Raw genomic sequence first — 18,308 nt, forward strand, 5'->3', positions numbered from 1 at the left:
CTTCTATGGATCAAATTTTTGCACTGCAATGTGGAAACAGATTCAGGACAAACATATCAATTAACACAGTTGTTTCAGGGAGCCAATTTAGCTTATAACTTATAAAAGCAGTCTCTGTCTAAGAAATCATAATTTACAAGGATGGAATCCACTATTTGGGGTATATTATAAAAGTACATTTGCCTATATGAGAGAAGTATATAAAATCTAAACAATTATCATGATAAGGGATTGAATTTTTGATGTTGCCTAAAATTTACAATAAAAAATTATTATTTTTTTTACATAAAAAATAGTGATAATTTTTTATTGTTAATTTTAGGCATCATCAAAAATATGTACATCAGATATTCTAGAACATGATTTTGAAATGGAAAATGCATTTTAATCCACAAATCAATGTTTCTGTTATTTAAAAGATCTGTACATGTTTACATCATATAAATATGGACCATAAGATAAATTATAATTTCACATATCTATCTATCTATGTGTGTGTGTATATATATATATATATATATATATATATATATATATATATATTAGTGGGGGTATTTATTTTCTTCAGGTATAGAGAATAAGTGACTTCAAATTTCACATATCTAATGATTCATTTTTCTTACATATATACACACATATGTGTGTGTATGTATGTGTGTGCATATATATATATGCACACACACACACATATATATGTAAATATTCTCTCAAAAGACTTCTACATTATGTTTCCAGAACAGAACTTATATACTGTGGTACAATCATTTCTCTTTTTATAAAAATCTGCTGACAGGACTCATTTAGCATCCTCATTTTACTCCTCATCAATTATCTATTATTATTTAAAGATTTGAAGTAACTTAATTTAAGCCTGTATTTTACACACAAAAAATTTTAATTGGAACCCTATAATATATATCAAAGTGCACAATTATCTCCTGTCAAATTCCAATAAAGTTAGCTTCAGGAGGAGAAAAACAAAACATGTTCCTCCTTAGGACTATACTAAGGCAATCTTATCATTTCATGCCCCTCCAGCATCAGTTTACCAGGGACATTCTGCCCCTTGGCAAAGATATTTCCTTTGGAAGGATTTTCTGGCTTTTTTCTGTGATCTTTGAAATTTTGGTCATGTCATAAACTATTACATAGATATCCAGGATGTACTAGTTATTTGGAGGCACAAAGATCACTTGAGTCCTCAGCACATGCCCATAATTTATATCAACTGTAAAATTATAGTATAATATCCTTACACTCTGAGTTGATATGTTCAGCATATTTGGAAATAGTCCCAGAGAATTAAGTACTAAGGTTTAGAACTCTGACTAATAGACCTATAAACCTCCCAATGGCTTTGTTAATCTTGTTTCTATTATATGGTTTCGTTTTCTCTCTCTCTTCCTTTCCTCTTTCTTCTTTCCCACCTTTCTTTTTCCTTCCTTCCTTTCTTTCATTGTTTATTTTTGTTTTCCACAAATAAGCATACTGAAAATGAGAAATTTAATTGCTTGGTGAAATCCATTATTATTAAGTGACGAAGCACAAAGCAACTATCTGAATCCAAAATGCATAGTTTATCCATTACACTGTATACATATACTCTCTAGAATAATTTTGTGGGATATTTTATTTACATTAAATCTCTTAGATATGAAATGTATTCCAGTTTTTAATTTAATTTTGGGTTTTTTCTAAATAAATTTTAATTGAAGTTGTTTTTCTCGGAAAATAATCCTTGGAAAATTGGATATATTCTCATATTACTCAAAACTATAAACTATTTAAGATTGCCTGCATAGCATATAAAGTATATTAGTAAATTAACATAGAACATATGTTAATTATAATGATATAACATATATATCATTAAAACTAGCATGTAGTGTCCAATAAAATTCCATTTCATATACCTGTATAATTCATATGTCAAACCTGACAATATGAGATCCTTGAATGTATATGCATACCATAGTTGAATTAAACTGTGGAAAGATATAATAGAAAGATGACTTCTGGTTATGCACAGACCATTTGTAAGCCTAGGGAACCGTGCCATGGTGAATATCAACTTTTTGCCTTAAAGAAAGAAAAAATGTGCTTATTTTCTAATGATATATATCTCTATATATACATGCATGTATATTGGTGTATGTGTCAATATTATGCATTTATGCATCTCTTTTTCATTCACATTCAGTGTGAAAAAATTTCTGAAATGCAAATGTTTTTTAAACATTTCCATGTTTTCATAAACATGGTCTCAGTGAAACTGACAGATACCCCAAGTTGTTATCATTTTCCGTGTGTAATACACAGTGACAGAAAAGTTGCATATTGAGCTAAATTAAAATAATCTTTAGATAAGATTTTATTTCTGGGTTATGAAATAATCATCTTATATAAATTATTAAAATGCAAATATATCTTCTGAATATAATTATTTCATATTTGCTACCCCATCTCACCCAGGTACATTTAATTGCCTATCTCTTCATAATATTAATTATTGACATGTACATTTTGAAGCCAGAGCTAATATTTCTTTCTTTCATAAATCTGAAAAAATATAAAATATGGATTTTTTTTGTCTAGATTTGTTAGTTCTTTCTTAGCAGTGACAGGAAGCATCTGGCTTTTCTGTGAAAGTTTTATTGGACACTGCATGCTAGTTTTAATGATATATATTCAATTCAATGAGATTGAAGTATGGATTTTCTGTTATGTTCTCTAATTCTCCACTTAGTCACACAGATCTTGTTTAGCATATGTCAGATCATGTCACTCACCTGATTTTTTTTTATAAAAATAGAAAAAATGGATGTGTAACCAATGTGATTCTGCAATCTGTATACGGGGTAAAAATGGGAGTTCATAACCCACTTGAATCAAATGTATGAAAAATGATATGTCAAGAGCTGTGTAATGTTTTGAACAACTAATAATAAAAAAATATTAAAAAAAAATATTTAAAAAAATAGAGCATGGCTTTCAAGGACACACTCTATCTCCACAACCATTTCCATTCTGATCTCCTATAGCACCATCAACCTTCTGTTATTCATCCTCTGTCATAAGGACTTATGCTTCTTCACAACCTTTGACCTTTTGTACTGTCTTATTGGTTATTTTTGTTTCAAGTAAATCTTAGGCCCATGAGGATATGGATCTTTGCTGTAGGGCATGATGTAAGGAGGGGCATGTTGCATGTTGCATCAGAAAAGAGGAAACTTAACTTGCTGGCTGCTACCCACTTCCCAGTCCTGGGGCCACATGTGGCTAAGAGAGCACCTAGTGATTAGCCAGAAGGCATTCCCATGGGTTGTGATGAAGAATCAGACCACCTCTAGGATAGGCTCGGAACCCTTCTGCCCTCAGGGACAGCTCGGACTGCTCATGTCTCCCATTACTGCCTGTAGGATAGGTGTAGATGTAAATTCTCCCCACCCTGCTGAACTTTATCCTGATTGGCTCCTTCCTGTACATTATTTTAGCTCTGTATATTTTCTCAATAGATCCTTCTTTGACTGTTCTCCCTTGATTGTCCTCCGGTGAGGGAGGGCTGAGTGTGGTTGGTTCTCATCCTGGTCAGGTTGTGCTCCCCCAATTTCTCCTGCAGGTCAGGAGGGAACAGGGGGCTAAAAACCCTGACACTTTGCATTTAGAATTTAAATGTTTATACATGAAATAATTCATTCATTGAGTATTTAAATATGTGTCAGAGACTATCAGAAGCTCAGAATACTAATGTGAATAAAGCATATCCCTATTCTGAAGGCATAAGAGTAAATAAGTTACAGACACAACAGAGACATAAAAGTTATTTAGTGTTGTTCCCATTAGGTTATTTTTTTTCAAAATTAAAATGTTGCAGCATTATCACATATTCTCTGCATGATTTGGGGGCAAGTGATTTCCCTTTTAATATTTCAGTGTAAGAGCTCCAAGTTGGAGATAAGACCAATACCTGACACATAAAGATGATTTTGAGTACTCATAAAACCTAGAGAACATTCAATAAATATCTGTGATAAAAAATTGTGATCCCTTCTGCCACATATCCAACTCTAGTCCTATTTTTGCCCAAGAATCTCCCCCAGTGGCTCCTAAAATGCTTTCAGAAATAAAATGCTAAAATATTTCAACTGACGTAAATTGAGACTCAAAAGCAGGTAGACTCATGTATCACCTTTGTGAAAGAAATTAGTGGCACAGTCCTTACAAGTTGACTTCCATCTAGCCGAGCTGTATTGTACCCCATTACATTGCACTGTGTTCACACATTGTAAAAGTAAGTAATGTTTAATTGTATAGCATGTGGTCCTGTCTAATTACACTTTTGATGATAACTAAAGTGAAATTTATCAATGGCATGGGTGAGCCTTATAAAGGTTTATGGTGAGAGTAAACGTAAAGGAGAGCCTTCTATTTTCAATGTAAAATTAACTATTCTGTAGGATTCTTAAAAATGTCTATGATATACTAGTTGAAAAAAAACTCCCTTATATTTAGTTCTCTAGCATTACTGTCATAAATTTATGTTGAATAATATGGCATAATTCTTCTGTGTCTACTGAAATGTTCACATGGAAAAAAAATTTCTTGTAACATAGTAACTTGTACTTATGTGTTTCTTCCCTTTAAACTATTTAATAAAACCACTTTGGTCATGGTGTGGTATGTTGTTCAGCACAACCTGTATTTAAATTGACAGTATTTATTTTAAAGTTTGTATTTAAATATGTGAGAAAAATGTTGTTATAGCTGCCTTTCTCATGATTTATTTTCATTTTTGGTATCAGTCCTTTTCACAGTTCAAATTACAGAAAGAGACTTTGGGAAATTTTCTGGTGAAGAGTTGAAGAATATTGCAACATTATTTAAAACATCTTTATTTCATAGGTTTAAAAAGGAAAAGATTTCTCAACCAAAACTTCTATTTTCCTTTTTTTTTAAAAAAAGGATAATATAAACATTTAAATGATTTGGGTTTGAAATATGTGTTTGCTTATCATGTAATTTTGCTCTCTAGTGTAATATGAGATTAAATTTTCTCTGTTGCAATTATATCAAACCTATCAAAACAAATTAAATTTGAATATTTAAGATTTACTATTTTGTTTAGATTGCTATTCTAAGACAACATAAATTTTTTTTTAAATTCAAATATAAACAGCAAATCTTTGAGTCTTGATGCAGCTTCCTTTTAGTAGTAACTCATAATTTTAATTCCCTGCAATATATGCTTGGTAATTAGCAAATACTATTCATCATTCTCATCTAATAAAATACAAAATCCTTATAAATTTGATGTAGTCAACTACCTTTAGAAGATATATGCTAAAAAAAAATTCAATAAAAATGTAATATAAATATCTTTTGAAATGTAAATAAATATTATACCAATATTAAGCTATAATCACCAACGTATTATATTTTTACAGTAATCCACATAAGTTTTGTTTTGTTCAATGACTTCTGGGACTTAAAAATGTATTTTATTTTTATGAAATTTTATTTATAACAAATGAGGATAGTAAAAATTTCAATAAATTCATTAAAATTCATTAAAAATATGCTGAGATCACAAACCATAATTAATATATTTTATTTTTATTCTGGATTGTAAGAAAGAATTGCAAAAATCCATATTTTAAGAGATTTTTTTTATGGGCAATTCCTAAGTAGGAGATAAGAAAAGGAAATATACCTAAACTAATGGATATTCTTAGAAGAACAAATAGCTCTATATAAATTTATTAATTTTATTATTTCATAATTAATATAGCCAATAATTTAATAATATACATATATTTTAAAAACTTTCAAAAAATCAATTTTTAAATCTAACAATTTAACTATATGTCTTAAATGACTTTGACAATTGGCATTGTGATAGGGTTATTGATACACCAGATATTGTGAATAAAGCACATGGACTTTACCATCAGGTACTAATGAAGCTAATGATTATGATCTTTTCTCCTCCTATGAGTAAAAGGCAAATATAAAGCAATAGTTAGGAGCACAATTTATGTCTTCATTTTTCTGAATTCCAAGTCACTGCTTACTTTTTCTAAAAGCAATAGTACCTCCATCTAATTATCAATATATTTATTAGTAAAATTTGAATAAAAATACCAAATGTTGCCTAAATATTTTAAATAAATGAATTTTTCATAAAGCTCTTGGCTTAATTATTATGAATTTAAACAGAACTCAGAAATCTATCATCTTAGGAAACTATGCTTTTAGAGTTGATAAGAACATTTTCTATCAACCTTATTTTGCAGCATTTTTAACTATTTCAAAATATTAACTTGCCATATAGAGTGAGAGATAAGAATCTTTAAGCCTTTGAATAGGTCAGTTAAAAAAAGGCAAGATAATAATATGAACATTTAGGTCACTTATGAACTGTAAAATAAAAATGAAAATATGGAAAATCACAGGTTTCCATGTTGTCAGGAAGATAAAAAAAAGACCTTGAAACTAATTCAACCAATGCTTTTTTTTCAAAGTCTGTTCTTAGTGTATTTTTAACCATTGTTATCTAGCCTTATTTTTTACAGTCTTTTAAAAATAATTATCAAGATTTTATGTGATATTTTCTTTTACTCTCTTTTTAAAGATAAAAGTAAGAGGTCAAAATAAGAGTCTTACAAAACACTAAGCAATTATACAGTCATTTTATAGAGAGAGGCTGTTTATAATTAAATTCAGAAACAAATGCACCTGCTAATGGAATCAAAAACATTATTTTTTAATTTTTTTGTTTGCTTGTTAATGTTGAGCATTATTAGAAAACTTGGTAGTAAGAACATGGATTCTGGAATCTGAAACATCTGCTTTAGAATCTAGGAGCCACCACTGATTGATTGGATCAGTTTAGAGAAGTCAGTTAACAATATCACACTTTCCTTTTCATGAAAGACACAAGTAAAAAAAGTTTTGCTCTATCATAAAGTATTATCAATGATTAAATTGAAAAATGCTAGTAAATTACTTAGGACACACAATAAATTTTAAGTAAACATAAGCAAATCTGACATATTGGCTAGATTAAATTAATCACTTCATTTTCTCCAGCTCTTAATTAACAATACAGATTGTTTTAATGCTGCCTACGCTCAATTATATCACCAGGAATTTGAAATATCAGACACTCATAGAACATTCAATTGGCTCAGGTAGAAAATAAGGGAAAAAAATCACTCTACTTTCCATAAATCAAAACCTCTATTGTTTTGAAATATAGATGAGCCTTTTCAGACATGCCACTTAAGAAAGTGACTACTGCATTGTCAATATGCATGGGGGAAGTGGTATCAGAGATAAGCTGCCAATTACTAAGAAAGAGTAATTGGCAAAAGAATAACTGAAAGAGAAGGTGACAAGGACAAGGGGCTTGATGCCAGTCCTTGTAGCAACTTCACTCAGAGTATAGGCAATAGCAAAATCATGTTGAGACTGCTGGTGACAAGCGGATAATCACAAGAGAAAGCTATTAAACAGGAACTTAAAAAATAAAATTTAAGCACAGAACCCTTCCTTCACCATTAAGCCTATTACCTGATAATAAAAGGGAAATCAAAACCTTTTTCCTTTTCCTTTAATTTCTTTATGACTTTCCTCAAAATAAGACATCTGAATGGAACACAGAAAAGGACCTTACATGTCTCACTATGCAGCGAGTGGGAAAGGAATACTTTAAGGAAGAGAATGCCTTTAAGGTAGTGAACAGTGCCCATGAGACAGCTGACACGTGTGAGACACTTTATAAAGGACAGTGACTCTTTGCAGCATCACGTAGATAGATAGAAAATCTTATAATTGTCATACTGCCCTTTCATTAATTGCAGTTGTTTCATTACACATAGTTTTTAGGAGAATAAATCATTTTCTGAGTTTCCTTTATTAAAATAAATAAAATATTACTGCATCAAAAATAATAAAGCTAGAGACATAGGCAACATTGTGCAATATAATATTTCAACACTTAAAGCCATCACGGTTCCCTTAGGGTTCCCTTAGTTTTAATTTTACTATTCATGGGTTTGTTTCATCTTTGGCAATATATTTTTCTTTCCTCTCTTTCTTTGGCTTTCTTCCATTTCTGTCATTTCTTCATCAATCACTAAAAATAGCTTGCACACAACAAAAAGGTAAAAAATATATTTTCATTTTTTAATTAGCAGAAGATAAATTCATATGTCACTTATATCTCAGTAATTATTGTATTGGTTTTTAATTCTGACTGTCATTTAATACCAAACATTTATTTGCAACATAGTCATTTGACACAGTTCAGTCCAGTTAAATGAATCTTCTTATTCGATTTCATAAGGAAAGTCAAAGTAACCGGGTGAATAAAACTTCTTTGTTTTAATGGTTTGTGACACTAATTGGGCTATTGTTCACGAATTAACTTTATATTTCTGAATCCGTCATGTTCAACAGGATAATAAAGAAGTTATTAAAATCTGGCAAAATACTACAGGTGATGAGCTTTACACATACGGGGCATTCACTAGAAGATAATAGTTGTTTTGGGTATGATCGAAATCTACATAATCTTTCTTCCCTAACATGAAGCTATTGACACGATATTAACTACAAGTGAGGATTTCTGCCCTCTTCTCTCATTTAAAGCCTACTCAAGCATCAGTTGCTTCCAAAGATCATTTCAGTTTACATTTGTTATTCAAATTTTGTCACACTCTAGACAGGAAGATAAGAATATAATGGTTATATCTTTACTCAGTGTGTATTGCATGTGTTCATCAAGGTGTGACACTTCTCAGTGTAAATACAGATAATAATTAAGAGTAAGATAGCCTGAACTCAGATTATGCCCATGTGGCTTTGACCAAATTAAGTGACCTCAGCTGCAAAAATGGAAACAGTAGAATCATCTTAGACGCTTAAGTAAATATTAAATGAAATAAGACCAGTATATGACTATACACTTAAGAGCTTAACAAATTATGGTCAGTGTTATTATCCCTTTCAACTTTCAATAGCCATGAGGAGTTCTAATTACAATAATTAACTTGTGTGAATGATTTTCACGAATTTTTCTGCCACTAATAATAATAATAGCAGTTGACCCTTGTATCACCACAAATGAATATCATAAATCTAAAATTTAATTAAAACCCATTATTTTGTACAATAAATATGGCCTAAGATTATAATTAAAATGGTAAAATTACAATATTTAAGATCATATATTGAAAATGTAGCTATTTTGAATATTAAATTCTTTGGGGATATACTATGACGGTAGGTATTCTGGTGAGGTGCTGAGAAATTTTAATTTGACATTACTTAAAAATATTTGGAAGAAGTTAATATAGTCATTTGGGGTCCTGGGAGTTTGTTGAGAACAATTACATGTAAAGGCAATATATGTTTCATTGTATTTTATCTCCCTTTGATAATTTACATGGAATCCAAATTGAGAAAATTACAACTTACGTTATAATTTTGAATACTTTTACTGTTTAAAAGTTAGAATATTGTATGGGACAACATTTTAGGAAAAATTCATGATAAATTACTTAGTTTTCAGTACAAATATGGGTACTAAAGTGATGGCTGGGAACTTTTGTCAACATGATCACTAAAATCTGGGTTTTAAACAATCCACACAGCATGGAGGTCTTGGTATATGATATCTACATAAATCAATGATACAATAACTAGACTTTGTAAAAGTGAAGACAATCAAAGTGTATATATTAATCAAAACCCATTAAAATAAAGATCAGAGACTAGTATAGCTTATCCCATAAAATCAAACATTGTTAATATGTCCTGTTTGTATTCAAACGAAACAGTAAATGCATATAAAGGATATGACAAAAGAACACTATATGCATATATGAATATGTCAAAATAAAACCCATTATTTTGTACAATTAATATGGCCTAATATTATAACTAAAATTGTAAAATCACAATATTTAAGATCATAAGTAGTGGTTGATTGGTTATAATTGTGGAAACTTCTTTTTGAGTAACAAGTGCAGTGGTTGTTAATGACCACTGACATTGTGGTTGATATTACCATCGAAACTACAAAGGCACAATGTTCACACATTTGATGTTCTAAGTATATTTTAATAAAAATTGAGTATGAAATTATCAAATATTGGTTTATATTTGTCACAAATTTTTGAGAAGTTTATAAAAAAGTTTCTCCCAAGTAGAATCAAATAAAAATGCATGAAATTAGAATTACCTCACCATAAAATAGCATTCATAGACTACCAAAGTTAGTTTTTAAGCAACTAGTAAATTTTGTTTCATTGAATGCAGTTATTGAACAAATTTAAGAATGAAAAGCTCTCTAGTTTTAAAAAAATGAAGGTCCTATTTCAGTATTATATAACAAGAAGGCTACAAAACTAAAATCAAGGTGTCTGGTTCTGCCAGAATATGTATGCTATGACCTTGTATCTATCATATTATTGAACTAGAATTTTCACAACATATAATTAACATGTTGTGCTTAGTAATAGCCTAAATTTATTTTCCTGATATTTTGTATTTCCAAATGGGTATAAATACACAAATAATGTGCCAGTTATTTAAAAAAAAACTAACAATAATATACCTAACAGAGGTAAACAGGAAGTATATTTCAAAATATCACAAGGATGCCCTCCTTGTCCAAACTTTGCTTAAGTTCCTCTAAGTCATCTTCTTCTCTACTAGGCTTCAACCTTTGAACTTCCTCATCATAGTTCCATTGTTTCAAATTCCTGCCATTTAATTTTAGCCAGAACTGCCCTCTTTGATAACTGATTACCCTCCATTGCATAGATATATTTTGGTTTGTTTGTGTTATGTATACTGGGGACTAAACCCTGGGGTACTCGATGATGGAGTTAAATCCCTAACCCTTTTTATTTTTTTATTTTGACACAAGGTCTCGTATATTCCCAAGACTTTTTATTCTATTGCCTCAGATTACAGAGTCCCTGGGATTATAGGCACGACATCTGGATCCTCTATAAAAATCTGATCACATATCTAATTCTGCACAAGTCCCAGGTGATATCTCATTACCCTGATCTGACTTCATCAAAAATCTTATTATGAATGTTTAGCCAGGATACCCCCCTACGCCCGGTATTTCTTAGTAGTTTTTCATTCATTAACTTCTACCCTTGTCATAGCTATAAATTCCCACTTTCCCTTTGTATTCAGAGATTAGCTTAATTTAACTTCCCTTCAATAATATTTCATTGGATTAGGCATCAGGGTGCTATTGGAACCATAGAATGAGTTTGGAAGTATTCCCTCTTTTTCTATTTTATGAAATAATTTGAGGCGTACTGGTATTAGTTCTTCTTTGAAGGTTTTCTAGATCTCAGCCGTGTATTCATCTGGTCCTGGGCTTTCCTTGATTGGTAGGCTTCTGATGGTGTCTTCCATTTCATTGCTTGAAATTGATCTGTTTAACTTGTGTATATCATCCTGATTCAGGTTGGCCAAATCATGTGACTCTAGAAATTTGTCAATGCCTCCAATATTTTCTATTTTATTGGAGTACAAGTTTTCAAAATAATTTCTAATTATTGTCTGTATTTCAGTAGTCTCTGTTATGATATTTCCATTTTCATCATGGATGTTAATAATTTGAGTTTTCTCTCTTCTTCTCTTCATTAGCATGGTTAGAGATTTATCAATTTTATTTCTTTTTTAAAAGAACCAACTTTTTGTTTTGTCAATTTTTAAAAATTTTTGTTTCAATTTTATTGATTTCAGCTCTGATTTTAATTATTTCCTGTCTTCTACTGCTTTGGGTGTTGATTTGTTCTTCTTCTTCTAGTGCTATGAGATGTAATATTATTTCATTTATTTGTTTACTTTTTCTTCTTTTAAGGGATGAACTCCATGCACTTAACTTTCCTCTTAGTTCTGAGTTTGTAGTGTCCCAGAGATTTCAATATGTTGTATCAGTGTTCTCATTTACCTCTAATATTTTTTTTACTCTTAGAGGTAAATGTCTTTTAAAGCCAATTGTTTATTCCATAGCATATTATTTAATCTGCAGGTGTTGGAATAGCTTCTATTTATTATTTTATCATTGATTTCTAATTTCATTCCATTATGATCTGATAGAATAAATGCAGGTCAGTATCTCTATGTTTTGCCAAAAGGCTAAGAGTTGCTTTGTTGCATAATACATGGTCTATAAAGACACATCAAAGGAAGAGAACCTTAGACCAATATCTGTAATGAACATGGATGCAAAAATTCTCAATAAAATTGTGGCAAATCAAATACAAAACATATCAAAAAGATAGTGCACCACAATCAAGTGGGGTTTATCCCAGGGATGCATGGTTGATTCAACATATGAAAATCAACAAATGTAATTCATCACATGAATAGGCTTAAAGATAAGAATCATATAATCATCTCAATAGATTCAGAAAAAGCATTCAACAAAATACAGCACTCCTTCATGTTCAAAACGCCAGAAAAACTAGGGATAACAGGAACATATCTCAATATTGTAAAAGTTATCTATGTTAAGTCCTTGGCTGACATAATTCTAAATGGAGAAAAATTAAAAGCATTCCCTCTAAAAATTGGGACAAGACAGGGATGCCCTCTTTCACCATTTCTATTTAATATAGTTCATGAAACTCTAGCCAGAGCAATTAGATAGAGGAAAGAAATTAAAGAGACATGGATAGGAAAATAACAACTTAAATTATCACTATTTGCCAATGATACAATTCTATATCTAGAAAAATCCAAAAAATTCTACCAAGACACTTCTAGAACTAATAAATGAATTCAGCAAAGTATTAGGATATAAAATCAACACCCATAAATTGAAGGCATTTCTGTAAATCAATGACAAATCCTCTGAAAGAGAAACTAGGAAAGCTACCCCATTTACAATAGCCTCAAAAAAAAAAAAACCCTTGGGAATCAACAAAACAGGTGAAAGATCTCTACAATGACAATTACAGAATGATAAAGAAATTAAAGAAGACCTCAGAAGATAGATAGATCCACCTTTTTCTTGGATAGGCAGAATTAATATTTTCAAAATGACCATACTACCAAAAGCATTATACAAATTTAAATGCAATTCCAATCAAAATCCCAATGACATTTCTCATAAAAAATTTTAAAGCCATCATGAAATTCATCTGGAATAAGAGACCCAGAATAGCTAAAGCAATCCTTAGCAAGAAGAGTGAAACAGGTGGCATCACTTTACCAGAAATTAAACTATACTACAGAGCAATAGTAACAAAAGCAGCATGGTATTGGCACCAAAATAGACTTGTAGACCAATGGTATGGAATAGAGGATACAAAGACAAACCCACATAAATACAGTTATTTCATATTAGACAAAGGCACCAAAAACACATTGGGAAAGGAGAGTCTCTTCAACAAATGATGCTGGGAGAACTGGAAATTCATTTGAAACAAAACAAAATTAAACCCCCATTTCTTACCATGCACAAAACTCAACTCAAAGTGGATCATGGACCTAGGAATTAAACCAAAGACCCTGTGCCAAATAAAAGGAAAAATAGGCCTAAATCTTCATCATGTTGAATTAGGCCCTGAATTCCTTAACAAAACTCTTATAGCATAAGAAATAAAATCAAGAATCAATAAATGGGATGGATTCAAACTAAAAAGCCTTTTTTTTTCAGCAAGAGAAACAATAACTGAGGTGAATATAGAGCCTACAGATGGGAGCAAATTTTTACCATATGCACATCAGATACAGCAATAATCTCTAGGATATATAAAGAACTCAAAAATCTTCACACACACACACACACACACACACACACATGCAATCAATAAATGGTCCAAGGAAATGAACACTACTCAGAAGATGATATACAATCAATCAACAAATGTAGGAATAAATGCTTAACATCTCTAGCAATTACAGAAATGCAAATCAAAACTACAAAGATTTCATCTCACTGCAGTCAGAATGCAGCTATTAAGAATACAAACAGCAACAGTGTTGGTGAGGATGTGGGGAGAAAGGCACACTCATACATTGCTGGTGGGACTAAAAATTAGTGCAGCCAATCTGGAATGTATTATGGAGCTTTCTTGGAAAACTTGGAATGGAATCACCATTTGACCCAGCTATCTGACTCCTTGGTCTATATGTAAAGGACTTAAAAAAGAAAAAAAACACACACTACAGGGACACAGCCACATAAATGTTTTATAGCAGCACAATTCACCATAGCTAAATTGTGAATGGATAAAGAAACTGTGGTATATACACAATGGAATATTACTCAACATTAAAAGAGAATAAAATCATGGCATTTGGAGGTAAATGGACACAGTCTAGAATATTATGCTAAGTGAAGTTATCCAATCTTAAAAAAACAAATGCCAAAATATTCTCTGATATAAGGATGCTAATCCATAATGAGGATGGAGGGGAATATGGGAGGAATGGAGGAAGTTTAGATAGGGAAAAGGGGAATGATAGGAAGGGAGGGGGAAGTGGGATAGAAAAGATGGTGGAATGAGATAGACATCATTACCTGAAGTACACGTATGGAAACAAGAATGGTGTGACTCTATATTGTGTACAACCAGAGACATGAAAAGTTGTGCTCTATATGTGTACTATGAATTGAAATGCATTCTGATATCATAGAACAAATTAGAATAAATTAAATAATTTTTAAAAAATTCCACTGGAGTAGACTTTTTTTTTGAATGAAGTCTTCCTTACTATCTTTAACAACTTTCAGAACATTTTTTTAAATCAAATATCCACTTCTAGTTACAATTTATATATCTGGGACTTAAAGAGACTCTTTTTGCTAAAAATAGTGACTACTGTGCCTCAAGATCGCCAGTGGCTAACTAAAAGCAGAATGGAGCTTGGCATCTCTGTTTTCATTTTCTATCTGTCTCTTATTAGCTGAAAGTTTGTGATCTGCTTATCTCTGCATATAGGCATGCTCATCATAACGTGTTTTTCACCTAAACTGATAATGTAAGATTTATTAGCTCTAAATTTACCTAACCTATCTTGTACCCCTTCAAGACTGAGACAAATTTACAACAATATTTACAGGAAATGTATGCTATAAAATGGATTTCCTTTTTTTCCTTTAACGGAAATTGGACACCTAGACTTACATCAGCCCCCTGCCAAGGAGTGGTGTCTAGAGGTATTTTGTCATTGCCCTATACCTTCCAGGAGTAGTGAAGCCTTTCAGGCACCTCACTCCAAGATCAGACTGCCCCAAATGTAGGTTCTCACTCTCATGGGAACCAAATGGCCCCCTCCAAGATCATAGGTCTGATAGATAAACATTCTCCTTCCTTCCCAAGCTAATGGAGATTGCCCCCTCAAGTAATAAAGACTTTTATGGAGCTAACTGTTAGAATCAGAACTGGCATAATGTTCAATGAGGGCACAGTTTAACTAAGACTGCTTAATAATGAATATCTTTTGCTCCCTATCCAAGTTCTTCCTCTATTTAAATCCAAAGCCCATTTAAACACCACAAAGATAGCTTAAGATGGTTGATCGCATTTTACCTCCCTAATAAAGTCATATTTATTAAAGTCCCTTTTCTGCTTTTCACCATTACCTTTTCTCTGATTCTGTGAGTTAGTTGGCTAGACCTAGTCTATTGGAATCCTCAGTCAGGCCTCTGGCCCAGGATTCCTGTAATATTATATTCGAATGTTAAGCAGATGTTGTTTTAGAAAAGCTATGTTAGGTACTTAAATGACTTAAAACCACTCTTTCTTACTTCTTACATCTTAAATACAGCAGTTCTGGTTAAAAGCAAGTTACAAGTTTGAACCAAATTAATATTTAGGTAATTTCCCATTGAGATCAAAGTGACCTGAAATTTCTTAGCATTTCCAGAAAGTCTACTTAGAAAGCTTTACTTTCTAAGGTTCTTGCATAAAGAGTTTTACTTTTGATTTTAAAACATTAAAAATAATAACAAGAGTAGTTACAGTAATAAAATAAAAATAAAAGTAACTACATTTTTATTTGTTTTTAAAATCAATTTATTAATATTCTGGCCAATTGTTTTTCTTTATTAAGGCCCATTTTTCTTTCTCTCCTAAATTACTTATTAATAAAAATCATTTTGCAGATGCTGCCATAACTATATTCTCCATAGAGTCTGAGCTCAGTGGATTGGGTTGGTGAGAAGGAGCAGAGAATCAATACAACATACAAGCCAATATCATCTGAAGAGGAAGTGAGTGGTTGCTCTAAATAGCCTTAAGGAGTAGAACTCTGAAGACTCTTCCTAGATATAAAAGATACAGTATTTAAATTATTAACATTGGGGTTGCAGACCCACAGACTAGCACAGTGGATTATCCAGAAGAGTAAATGTGCACAAAAGGATTATTACTCATAGAAAAAAGACTAATAACTAAATAACTTCCTAAATAAATGAAGAAAAACTCTTCTACCAGATGAACCTAAGAGAAATCTTTAGTCCTGGAAGAGACTTGCACCACTAGAAATGGAAGAAAGTGCTGAAATACAGAGAAAGAGGTTTACTTAGAGTATGATAATGCACAGCAAAAATAGTATAGATTTGGAGACTGAAAAATGACAAAAAAGTTGATTTTTCATTTGTAAGGAAAATGATTTAATGCATTTGAGATCATTGTATTATCTATAAAATGAAAATATTACCTACTTGGGAGTGTGGTTATGGATGTCAGGGTAAAAAAGTTCTGCACAATATTTCACACAGTGATTAAGCTCTCAAATTAATGCAGCCCCCTCCCATTTTCTTGGTATTATCAGGTTAGTTGAACGCTTTACTTATAATATTATTATTCTAATTTAAAGGATTTTAAATTCATAATGTATTAATCTTATATATGCAATGTGTCTTTTGGTATATGTATTTAATCACAATCACATTTATTACCATGCCAGGGCCTCACTAAGTTGCTAGCACTGTCTTTGGAAATCTCTTGTCTCAGTCTCCCAAGCTCCTTGGATTACAGGCATGTGCCACTGTGCCCAGCACTTTGTTATATTAGGTTCAATTTCAAAAAATGTTGTTACATGAATGCTAACAGTGTTAGCCATTTTCCATTTGTATGAAAAGAAGTTCTATATACAGCCAGAACTTTCTAAATATCTTCTGTATATTTTGAAGCATTTCTTCTAGAAAGATATCCAGTTTCCACTATTGTCAGGTTTCTACAAATGCAAAACCTATTCCAAGTACTGATAGGGACAAAATTGATTTAAATATGCAAGAGATGAGAAAAAAAGTATGTATTGCCAGAATTACTACCCTGGACAAAAGTGTTTGATTTTTGGGTGTGGGAGGATTCCTGAGAGGCATCCAAATGTCTGCCATTTTTCTCTACCTAAAGAATTGGGTGGGGGGCAATAGCAAATTAATCCATGTGTTCAGTCTCTCACTCTCCAAAAAGCTTGAGGATTTTCCCTGGATTTAAAATTCTCACACTTCTGAATTTCATCTTTTGCAGGTTGAGCAAGTCTGAGATAAATATGCTAGCCGAAAAGTCCCATGGGAAAAACAAAGCACAGTTGAAATGAGAAGTTGTCAATTTGAACTTGGGCAAACCCCACATGGAATCTCCCACTGTAGTCACAGCTGTAATCAGAAGGGAGATTAAGAAGATGATTGGGAGGAACAGATTTATTTGATGTGATGGTGAAGCACAAAAAGCAATAAACCAGTAAACTGACATCAGTTCACTGGGCTAGGGAGGATACAGGAGAACATTTTGAAATTAGGAGTAAAAGCATAATGTCAAAGTTGTAATGTTTATTATGTATTTCCACATATAGAATATATAAAATTCAATGAATAAAATTATGTTAATAATATATTATAATTTATAATTATGTTTAATAACTATTAAATACATCAAATTTATGTAACATTTTAAATTTGCTGTGGCAAAGTTATTCAACACATGTGCATATTATATATGTCATATCTGAAGGTTTCATAATGATGTCACTATTTTAATGCTTAATACTAAATATTAATATTAACATACCTCCTTGTATTTATACCTTTTTACCTTCTACTAGTCTGTCTTGTGAGACTTTTATCTATTTAATAGCTTTTTTTTCATAGAACATATGCTCATTCTGCCTATGTACTCCATTACATATTGTTTTCAATATCTTTTCTATACTTTTGTGTTTATTGTTTTTTTTCTGTCTTTTGAAGATGAATATTTAGCTCACTAGTTTTCATCACTGGCTCTGTTATAAGCAGTCATGTGTACACATTTTCA

This window comes from Marmota marmota, unplaced genomic scaffold, assembly GCF_001458135.2.
Source record: "Marmota marmota marmota unplaced genomic scaffold, marMar, whole genome shotgun sequence".
Taxonomy (NCBI): Eukaryota; Metazoa; Chordata; class Mammalia; order Rodentia; family Sciuridae; genus Marmota; species Marmota marmota.